We start from the raw sequence: 12,627 nt of genomic DNA, 5'->3' as shown, positions 1-12,627 counted from the left end.
CCTCCAAAAGTTATATTTAATCTGTATCTTCACTTATTCCTTCTCCATTATAGTTTGTTCATGACCACTCACTTACCATTTTTCCTCTTTTTAACTGCTTGTTTGAGAATATTTCATATAGAATACTCATGCAAATCTATTTTCTGGTAGAAAATAGACAATTTTGGAGTATGTAGTTTCTTATATATAGAAAATCTCTATCACCTTTCTTTAGTGCTTTGTGTATTAAATTCATTAATTAAATTCACAAACATTTATTGAGTATTTATAAATAAAATAGAGTAGATTTTGGACTAATGAAGCTTATAGTTTAGAGGTGGATGAAAAGAATTTAAAGATAACTACTATAGTGGGACTTGATTAATGCTGCCATAAGGGAAATTCAGGGTCTGTGTGAACACTTGCTTGGGCGGATCCTGGCAGGCTTCCATAAGGAACATCTAAACTGGAACCCGGGGGATAAGTAAGAATTTTCCAGGTGAAGAAGTATGGTGTGTTCTACAGTGTGCATGCACAATGAAAATAATGTGTGAAGACCCTGAAACAAGGAAGTACATTGAGTTTGAGGAATTGAAGGCAGCTGAATGTGACTGGAGCATTGTGCATGCAGGGTTGATGGTAAGGCTGAGAAATAGCTCAGACTAAGACCTAAGTGCCCTGGAAGCCATGTTAAAGAATTTGGACACTTTGCTAAGGATAGCAGGAAGCTTCTGAAGTTTTTTTTTTAAGTTAGAAGGTGACATAATTGCTTCAGTATTTTAGAGAAAGTCACTTTGACTGAGACTGGATTGAATGAACCAGGATTGGAGGCAGAGAGTAGTTAAGAGGCAAATACAGTGATCTGATCTAGGACACACACCCACACACACAAAGAATCACTTGGACTCAAATAGGAAAGAGAAAGCAAGAAGAATGATATGTTAATAGTTGGGAGAAAGAATTGTCACAATGTGTTTGGATGACTGAGAGAGGTTACTCAGATTGAGAGCTGCCTGTTTGCCTGAGTAACAGGTAAGAGGCCATATGATATTTTTGGCATTAATGAACCCAGGAGTTAGTGCTGAGTGTTGGTTGAAGATAGTAAGTTCTGTTTTAGGCATGAGGTTTTCAGATGTCTGTGAAAAGCAGAATGGAAATTGTGTATTTCAGTTTTAGTTCAGTCGCTCAGTTGTGTCTGACTCTTTGCGACTCCATGAACCGCAGCACTCCAGGCCCCCCTGTCCATCACCAACTCCTGGAGTTTACCCAAAATCATGTCCATTGAGTCGGTGACGCCATCCAACCATCTCATTCTCTGTCGTCCCCTTCTCCTCCTGCCCTCAATCTTTCCCAGCATCAAGGTCTTTTCCAAGGAGTCAGTTCTTCGCATCAGATGGCCAAAGTATTGGTGATTCAGCTTCAACATCAGTCCTTCCAATGAACACCCAGGACTGATCTCCTGGATAGACTGGTTGGATCTCCTTGCAGTTCAAGGGGCTCTCAAGAGTCTTCTCCAACACCACAGTTCAAAAGCATCAATTCTTCAGTGCTCAGCTTTCTTCACAGTCCAACTCTCACATCCATACATGACTACTGGAAAAAACGTAGCCTTGACTAGGTGGACCTTTCCTGGCAAAGTAATGTCTCTGCTTTTTAATATGCTATCTAGGTTGGTCATAACTTTCCTTCCAAGGAGTAAGTGTCTTTTAATTTCATGGCTGCGATCACCATCTGTGGTGATTTTGGAGCCCCCCAAAATAAAGTCTGTCACTGTTTCCACTGTTTTCCCATCTATTTGCCATGAAGTGATGGGACCAGATGCCATGATCTTAGTTTTCTGAATGTTGAGCTTTAAGCCAACTTTTTCACTCTCCTCTTTCACTTTCATCAAGAGGCTCTTTAGTTCTTCTTCACTTTCTGCCATAAGGGTGGTATCATCTGCATATCTGAGGTTACTGATATTTCTCCCAGCAATCTTGATTCCAGCTTGTGCTTCCTCCAGCCCAGCATTTCTCATGATGTACTCTGCATATAAGTTAAATAAACAGGGTGACAATATACAGCCTTGACGTACTCCTTTCCCTATTTGGAACCAGTCTGTTGTTCCATGTCCAGTTCTAACTGTTGCTTCCTGACTTGCATACAGGTTTCTCAAGAAGCAGGTCAGGTATATAAGCGGTGGTTAAAAGCCAGACTTTGGAGTCTTCTTGGGTTTAAACCCAGGCTCTGACTCTCAGTAGTTGTGTGATCCTGAGCAGATTATTTCAACTTTTCATACTTCAGTTTCCTTGATAAAATGGGGATAGTAATGCCTGTACATAGGCTTGTTGCAGTGATAGCTGTGATGATAAGACTGAGAAAGTGTAAATTAAGCACTTCAAATGGTGCTGAGTACAGTGTAAGTGCTGCGGTAAGTTTCAGTCACTATTATGATTGTCGTTGCTGTTATTTTTATGGAACATCTGAATAGAGAAGTCTAGTGGGCAGCTGGGTGTTTATTTTAAAAAATTGGTTATTAGTAAGCACCCATCTTATTCAATATCTACTATATTCTTAGGGGAAAAGAGTCCTAAAGAGGAAATTCTAATAGTTATTCCTGACCTTATTGCATTATAAAAGTGAAACTCACATAATGTTAAAATGCTTAGAGATCTCTGAATAAAAAAGTATCCTAGGAAGAATTATTATTTTTCTTGGTTGATAAGAAAATGTATTTCAGTATCATAGTACGCTTCTTTACCACTAGCACCAAATGGGAAGCCCTAATAAATTTTAAAATTTGCTAATCAGATTAATTCAATTTAAAGTAGTTTTGATGTCCATTAGAAATAATGCAATCATATTGAACAAAACTATGAAATTAAAATGAGTAATTCTGTTGCATAATTTGGATTTCTGGAATGACCTCAGTGACAGTTTGATAGGTAGTTTCTTTGCATGCTAGGGTTGGACATTATATTTATTCACACCATGGCACGCTGTTTTCCTGGGAAGTGTGGCTACTTTGATTTGAAGGCTTTGATGATGATAGAAGTGGTCCTGATTGAGCCCAAATGGAATTTAGATTTTTATGAGAAGGAGTTTTGACATGTAGTAGTTATAGTCAGACAAGTGTTTGTTGGCATGTGTGGCATGAGTTGAGTGTCAAGTTCACTATTGCTTTAGGCTGAAGGATATTAGTAATGATGTTTTAATAAGGGGAAAATATTTTGAGCACTTACTCTGTATCCTGTGCTAATGTTTAAATTATGTGATGCAGATGGCACTGGTGGTAAAGAACCCACCAGCCAATGCAGGACACAAGAGATACAGGTTTGATCCCTGGGTTAGGAAGATCCCCTGGAGAAGGGCATGACAACCCACTCTAGTATTCTTGCCTATAGAATCCCATGGACAGAGCAGCCTGGCAGTTTACCAGGTCCAGAGGGTCGAAAAGAGTGAGACATGACTGAGTGACTTAGCATGCACACATGACCTAATTTTAATGTTCACCGCATCCTTAATTTACAAATATGATGACAGGTAAAGAGACTGCCTGAGGTCAAACAGAGGTGAAAGGAGGAGGCAGAAGGAAACAGCATGTTTGGGGAAGAGATGGAGCTGCAGGGGAGAGAATCAATGAAAACAAGGGGTAGATCAAAGAAGTTGACAGGGGAGGGCAGAAGGGGAGGACATGCAGATGAAAGAAGAATTGGATGTTGTCTGAATACTTATTTAGTTGCATGACCTGATTTTTATGTCCAGGTGAAGATGTCAATGAAAATATGAATTATGGTCAGAAGCTATGGGAGCTGAAGCTCTTTCAATTGGCCAAGGGGATAAAGAATTCTCCCAGGAAAGCAGCCAGCTTGTATGGACTCATTTCTTTTTAAAAAAATATTTATTTATTTATTTGGCTGTTTTAAGTCTTGTGTTAGCACATGAGATCCAGAGCACACAGGCTCGGTAGTTGTGCCTATGGGCTTAGTTGCCCCTCGACATGTGGAATCTTAGTTCCACAACCAGGGATTGAACCCACATTCAAAAGTGGATCCTTAACCACTGGACCCTCAAGGAAGTCTCTGGACTCATTTCTGAATACTTTGGGGATGTACTGAGTGGCCAGCAATAGAGTAGAGTCAGCGATCCATGTTTATTGTGTTGAATCCCAAAATGGATGTGAAATCTGCTTATAAATGTGAACTGACTTCTTTATAGTGATTTTGAAGTTATGTGATGGTAGAATGTCATATTTGATTCCTTTGTGGCAGAGCCATCTATCATTTTCTTTGGTGGTTATTTATCCATTGCTGCATAACAAACTACTCCCAAACTCAGTGGCTTTAAGCAATGTTTTATTGTATCTCATAGTTCTGTAGGTTAGATATTTGGACTGGACTTGGCTGTATGATTAATCTGATTTTGTGGCACTGCTTGAGGTCACTTTGTGTACTCAGCTTGTAGTTGGGTTGGTTTTGAAAGTCCAGGCTGGCTTCACTCAATAGATAGTAAGAATGAATGGAAGCTTGGACTCAGTGGAGACTGCTGACCAGAGCACCTATATTTGGCATCTGCAACATGTGATTTCAGGGAAGTTGAAGTTCTCACAAGATAGTTGGGTTCCCCCAGAGTAAGCAAATGAAAGACCTAAGTGGAAGCTCTTGTCTTATGACCCATCCTTGGAATTTCCAGAATATCACTTTCTTCTCCCCATTGAAATTGGTCAAACACACCAAGAAGGCAAGCTCAGATTCAAGGAGAGAGAAATTAAACCCCACCTCTCAGTGGGAGAAGTAGTAAAGAATTTATATTTGTATTTAATTATCACATACCCCTAACTCCAATCAGATAAGTTGCAAATAATTTCAGTTGATTCATGGGCCTGAAGACTTCTGTGCATCATCACCGTCATGACTGCAAACACCATTCACAATGCAAATCTCATCAGCAGTGTGTGAACTGTGTTTTCTTATTTGAAGACAAACCCAACTATCCCACAGTATAAACCAATTCTGTTGAAGGTTAGGTGATACTTTAAAGTCAACTGAGGTCAAGATCTATAATAATAACAATTCTGATTGACTCAAAGTAAAAGAGAGAATCCTTGCCAGAAATATATATTTGGATGAGGCTTAAAAAGAGACAGGCAGGGAGTTCTAAAGGAGCTATGTAGCTACAACTAGGAGTGACTTGTCATCTGGCAATAAGTATTACTTTGGACATGATCTACCGAAAAGGCACCTACATATAGTCTACACACATGTGGGATTTTATGGTATTGATCACACTGGTTTGTGACAGTAAGCATGTTACAGGCTTTAGAGAAATGAGTGAACATGTATATGTGCATACTTTTCTATCCTATAGCCAAGTGAGGGAATAGGAGTTTCCTGAGTAAAATCTGGATTTCCTGGGTTTAGAGTATGTCTTCACCATTGACTTGCTGTGTAATTTTGAGAAAGCTGCTTAAACTCCTTTTGTTTCCATTCCTAGGCCACAGGACTGGAAAAGGGCAGTTTTCATTCCAACCCCAAAGAAAGGTAATGTCATATAATGCTCAAAATACCACACAATTTCACTCATCTCACACACTAGTAAAGTAATGCTCAAAATTCTCCAAACCAGGCTTCAATAGTATGCGAAACATGAACTTGCAGATGTTCAAGCTGGATGCAGAAAAGGCAGAGGATCAAATTGCCAGCATCCCTTGGATCATTGAAAAAGCAAGAGAGTTCCAGAAAAACATCTACTTCTGCTTTATTGACTATGCCAAAGCCTTTGACTGTGTGGACAACAACAAACTCCGGAAAATTCTTTAAGAGATGGGAATACCAAACTATGTTACCTGCCTCCTGAGAAACCTCTATGCAGGTAAAGAAGCAACAGTTAAAACTGGACATGGAGCAAAAGACTGGCTCCAAATTGGGAAAGGAGTACGTCAAGGCTGTATATCGTCACCCTGCTTATTTAACTTATATGCAGAGTACATCATGAGAAATGCCAGGCTGGATGAAGCACAAACTGGAATCAAAATTGCCAGGAGAAATATCAATAACCTCAGATATGGAGATGACACCACCCGTACTGCAGAAAGTGAAGAAGAACTAAAGAGGTTCTTGATAAAAGTGAAAGAGGAGAGTGAAGAAGTTGGCTTGAGGCTCAACATTCAGAAAACTAAGATTATGGCATTCGTTCTCATCACTTCATGGCAAATATATGGGAAAACAGTGAAAACAGTGGCAGATTTTATTTTGGGGGGCTCCAAAATCACTGCAGATGGTGACTGCGACCATGAAATTAAAAGATGCTTACTCCTTGGAAGGAAGACCAACCTAGACAGCATATTAAAAAACAGAGACATTACTTTGCCAACAAAGGTCTGTCTAGTCAAGGCTATGGTTTTTCCAGTAGTCTTGTATGGATGTGAGGGTTGGACTATAAACAGTGCTGAGCGCCAAAGAATTGATGTTTTGAATTGTGGTGTTGGATAAGACTCTTTAGAGTCCCTTGGACTGCAAGGAGATCCAACCAATCCATCCTGAAGGAAATCAGTCCTGAATATTCATTGGAAGGACTGATGCTGAAGCTGAAACTCCATTATTTTGGCCACCTGATGCGAAGAACTGACTCATTTGAAAAGACCCTGATGCTGGGAAAAATTGAAAGCAGGAAGAGAAGGGGATGACAGAGGATGAGATGATTGGATGGCATCACTGACTCAATGGATATGAGTTTGAGTACACTCTGGGAATTGGTGATGGACAGGGAAGCCTGGCATATTGCAGTCCATGGGGTTGCAGAATCAGACACGACTGAACAACTGAACTGAACTGAACTGAAGGAGGGGGCAGTAATAGTATCTGGTTTATAGAATATTTTAGTTCAGGTAAATAAGATAATCCACGGAAAAGAAAAAAAAAGATAATCCATGGAGACTGCTACAGAAAAATATCTGGTACATAGCAAAAAAATTAATGCATCAGTTCTTAAATTACTTTTTTAAGAATGAACTGCAGATTTCTGGGGTCAGTTTAACCTTTTGTTGGATATAAGGGTCATTAAGTCCATAATGTCCTTGTTAAGGGATGATCTCACTGACAACAGTTAACTCAAAACAGGATCTGACCAAATCAGAGTGAATTTTGAAGTGCTTTGCCATGTCTGTGCTCTCAAGCACAGAGGTACCTAAAAATCAATGCAAAGACAGATGCCCAGCTGTTTAGAGATGAGAGGGAAATACTTCTCCTAATAGATAATAAACAGAGAAAGTCTCTAAGGTGCAGAGAATGACAATTATATAAAGACACACCCAGGAATTTAGTTCCTGGCTTCCAAAATGTAGGAAAGTTGAAATTAATGGATGTATTTAATCTACCACTAAAAGCAATGCTATACCAAAGCTACTTAACTAAAAATAAAATGGTATTTAAAAAATTAACTGTTGGAAAAATAGCCTCAACAAATTTAGCTCACTAGCTACAAATGAGAAAAAGCTTGTTAATAACAATTGGTGGGTTCTCAGTTTTTAAGAATACATAATTAAATTTTATTATCTTATAAGTGATTTGGATTATGTCCATAATAGACTGATGCTCATTCTCCACTTTAAGGGAGGAGATGGCAGTTTCAGAGAATCTAGTCATTTACTGCAACCCTCAAACATTTTGTTTCCTGCCAAGGCAAATCTGCTACAAAGCCCCAGTGCCTCTTAGGATTTACTGAAAAGTGACAGGTGTTGATTTGCTGGTATCTTTCTCAACAGATCTGAATGAGCTAAACAAAATGACTTTTCTACCCATTTAGGCAGAAAAATAAATGGGGACACCAGCTAATGAGGGAATGTAGAGTTAGCCGGACTCAAAGCATTCCAAGCTCTTGGCAGCTGGAATCAAAAGAGGAATCCTGCAGACAGTTTCTCATGTTTATTGCTGAATGTGAAATTAGATGCTTCATCGTCCCCACAGGTGCAAGAACATATAGTTAATAATTACAGCAAAACATATTTATTGACAACCCCAAGCATGCAAAATCCCACACTCAGCAAATGGCTTTCAAAGTTCATCCAAAAAGCACTTTAGAATCAATACAAAAGCATTGCAGTGTTGACGAATCTGTGTCTCGTAAAATTCTGCATTCTGAAAGCATGGCATACACTGTCTCTTAATATTTATACAGTTGAACATCATCAATGCTTGCTTTATTCTTGTAGGAAGCCTATTAGGCAAAAAAATTCCCTAATTTCCTGTTGTTTTGATTGGTATGATTATAGACTATTAGAAAGATTGAACTGATTTTTCTCTTTTTCTAGAAAATTTAAAACAATTTTATCCTTTCATTGAGCCATGGGACATGTTAAACCATTTGTTCATTTACTAATTTAGTAGAGGTCTGTTGAATATCTATTATGTGGCAGGTACTATTCTAAGTGCTGTGGAGAACATATGTAGATACCTAAGGACTTAAAATTTTATGGAATCTATGTTACAAAGCAACTAGAACATACTGTAAGAGAGTATTTGACCAAATACTGAACTGTAACCAATAGATATGATTGTAATCAATGGACAAGAGCCACCTTCATTCTGAGAAAATTAAGCGCTTGGAAAATTTACACCGGAGGAAATCCTGAGCTAGGCTGCCTACAGACACCAAATGACATGCATATTTTATGTAGCTTTCTTTTTTTTCAGCTTGTCTCATTCCAAACAGAATTTGAAACAACTTATGGAAATGCATACAGGTCAACATTAAAATAAAATAAGAGATGGATAAAATGATATTATGCAATGACTCTGGAGTTGAGCTCAGGACTCCCAATATGCACCATAAATTTCTGTCTGGCTTTTGGAGATGGGTCTCAGGTTTGATCCTGGGTTTCTTGGCAGCAAGGATTAGAAACAAGATAGGGTACAAGAGATATGTGATCCCAGGTCTGAGTATACAAGTTGCTAGCTGCTCTTGTATATAAATATGTAAAATAAATAACTCACGAATCCTTTAAAGGAATACTGTGGAATACGGTAGATTAAATTCTCAAATTTTTAAATGAGAGATTTTATGGCTGCTTGTCCCTCAATGTAGGTGACTACTCTAAAAATTTAGATTTATTTATTTATTCAATTAGAAAATACCTAAAATGTTGAGCATTTGTTACATGGTGAACTCTGTTCTAGACACTGGAAATAGATAAGGTCTCAGAAATGAGGTACTGTTTGGAAAATAGGCAGTAAAACAGCCAAAACCAAAACTAAATTTGTTTCAAATAGTGTTAAGAGTAATGAAAATGATACAACAGGATTATGTGATGGAGAATAACTAGGAGGATGAATATATGTGTGTGTCTGTGTGTTAATTGCTCAGTCGTGTCCGACTCTTTGCTACCCTATGGCCTGTAGCCTGTCAGGCTCCTCTGTCCTTGGGATTCTCCAGACAAGAATATTGGAGTGGGTTGTCATTACCTTCTCCAGAGGACCTTCCTGACCCAGGGATCTAACCCTGGTCTTCTGCATTGCAGGCAGAGTCTTTACTAGAGTTACCAGAGAAGTCATTTTCTTGAGGCACATTTTTAATGATAAGGAAATAGACATGACAAGATTAGGAAAAAAGTTATTAGAGAAAAGTAATTTCAAGATTCCAGAGAAAGAAACAGTTTTGTTGAGTGGTACAGATTACAAGGAAACTGGTATGACTGGACCATAGTGAATGAAATTGAGATGGAATTAGAAGACATAGTAATCTGCGGTAAAACATGTGGATTTTATTCTAAGGGCAGTGAAAAACAGGTTGAAGGAATTGGAATGTTTAGAAAAATGGGTAATTGAAATCCTCTTTGAATTTTATTTCCTGTCTATTTAAAAAATTGAACATCAGATGATTTGAAAATATCTTCTCCAATAAGCCTTGGAAATCAGAAATCCCTTTGAGAGCTATTTCTCACTTCTACTTGTTATCTGAATTTGGGGAGAGTATTTCACAAGCCATATGATCCCAAGGCATTTTTTAGTGTCAGGTCTAGTTCAACAAATGAGTGAAGGGACATTTGTGTTCCCCAGATTCTATGCCAGATAACTATATTCCATGGTTATAAATATTTGATTCTGAAAAAAAAAAACAGCCAAAGAAGGTGTTCCCAATTGTTCATGGTAGCCAGAAAAATGTCAAAAAGGCAACAACAGAATGCCTAATGTTAACCCAACACAATTTCTGGTATATCTCCAACATAAACTGTGATGAGAAAAACATACATCTAGGTCACTAATTGAATTGACCTATGATATAAAGTTGTTAACTATAAGCCAATTAAGATTTGGAAGATTGCCAAAGGTTTTAAAGCTTTCAAGTAGGTATTATTAAGCCATACTTTCTGTTAGTAATAAGGTGACAGAATTAGTTATCCACTGAGGCTACTCTTAGTTGATGACAATAAAACACTTGATCAATATATACAGACATCCCCTCTTTCAGACTTTTGGTCTTTTCTTGGGGTAGGGAGAAGACAGATGTTTCACCAGTCAAGTCAGCCAGTGTAGACAGTCTGCTTTCTATAACCTGGGTCCTTGGGCCTTCTTGATAGAGAGGGCTGTGTTGAAAATAAGAGTGAGATAATTATTCTCAGGGCTTCCCAAGTGGCTCAGTGACAAAGAATCCACCTGCCAATGCAGAAGACTTGGTTTAGATCCCTGGATCTGGAAGATCCCCTGGAGAAGGAAATGGTGACCCCCTCTAGTAATCTTGCCTGGGAAATCCCATGGACAGAGGAGCCTGGCGGGCTACAGTCCATGGAGTAACAAAGAGTTGGGCATGATTTAGTGACTAAACAACATAACAAAGATTATTCTCAAGCTGTTGAAAGCCTCACCAAGCCAAGTGAGAGAAGGATGAGGCTGGGCAACAAGAAATCTTTAGATTATATCTTAAGAGCAATGGGAAAATATTATATTAAAATGCCACGACTAATACACTTTTAAGATAGGTAGTTTGTACACATGGTACATATGATAAAAAAGTATGTCATCCTGCCACAACTATCACCCAGGATAGTCATTTCTTGTCCAGAGCAGTATAGACAAAGATGACAATGACTCTGTAGGAGAAAGCAGAAAATAACTACTTTACACTATTATACATTTAATTGAGATATGATTTAATAAAATATTTGTCCTTCCTTGTTCTATTTCAACTTTTATAATCTCCCAGCTAATTGTTTGATGTTAGCTTTTGTATATAAAATTTATCATATCTTCTTCTAAAAGTCTGCTTTAGTCACTTTGAGTTTGAACTATAACATATATACAGAGAAGTGCACCAATCACAAATATACAGATTGACAAATTTTCACATACGCACTTAATCATCACCCAAACCAAGAGACAGACATAACCAGCTCCCCAGATGCCACTTCTACCCTCTACTTCCTCACAAGGGTAACCATTACCTTGCTACCAACACCATAGATTCATTGTACCTGCTTTGGACTTTACAGAACAGAATTGTATATGTATTCTTTGGTATCTGACTTCTTTGGCTAAAAATATGGTAATAATACTCACCCACTTTGTTTTGTATAGCTGTAGATTGTTCATTCTCATTGTTAAATCATAGTCTGTAGTGTGAATATACTATTTCTTATTTATCCATTCTAACACTTAATGGGGACTTGAGTTGTTATTAAACAGGTGGGGTTTTTTTAAATTGAATTTATTTATGATTAAGGATAATATCTCCACAGTATTGTGTTGGTTTCTAACAAACATCCACATGAATCAGCCACAGGTGTACCTGTGTCCCCTCCCTCCTGGGCCTTCCTCCCACCTCCCACCCATCCCACCTCTCCAGGTTTGATTTCCCTGAGTCATGCAGCAAATTCCCAGTGACTATCTATTTTACAAATGGTAAAGTATGTTTACGTGTTATTCTCTCCACACCCTCTCCGTCACCTCTGCCACATGTCCATAAATCTGTTCTCGATGCCTGTGTCTCCACTACTGCCCTGCAAAAAGATTCGTTAGTACTGTCTTTCTAGATTCCATATATATATGTTAGTATATGGTGTTTGTTTTTCCCTTTCTGACTTACTTCACCCTGTATAATAGGCTCTAGGTTCATCTACCTCATTAAATAGCTGTTTTAATTGGCTATTCTGAATAATACTGCTATTGAACACCCTCTTCTCTTTTGGTGGATAGGAGCTTAGTTACATTGGGTATTTACCTGAAAGGAGAACTGTTGAGTCAAAGAGTGTGCATACATTTCCAGCTCCAGCAGATACTGCCAAGCAATTTTTCAAAGTTGCTGAAACTATTACACTCCTGCTAAAGATAAATGTTTTATTGGCTACATACTCTCATCAAAATTTCTGTTTTTCCTTTTTTTTTTTTTTGTAATTAAGCTTGCTTGGTGGACCTGTGATGATGCTGTAATATGGTTTAAATTTGCTTTTCCATGATGATAAATGAAACTGAATGGCTCTTCATGCTTGGTCATTAGGACACCCTTAATTATAAATGCTTGTTTAAATCTTTTATCTATTCTCTATTGGGTTATCTTCCTTTTCTTACCAATTTATAGAAGTGCTTTGTATATTCTAGATTTGAGACCTTTGTTGATTATTGTTGTATGTGTGTGACTGTGTATGTTAAATATTTCTTCTATTCCATGATTTGCTTTTTT

This window comes from Dama dama, chromosome 8 (assembly GCF_033118175.1).
Source record: "Dama dama isolate Ldn47 chromosome 8, ASM3311817v1, whole genome shotgun sequence".
NCBI classification, from domain to species: domain Eukaryota; kingdom Metazoa; phylum Chordata; class Mammalia; order Artiodactyla; family Cervidae; genus Dama; species Dama dama.
Note: the sequence above shows the minus strand (reverse complement) of the source record.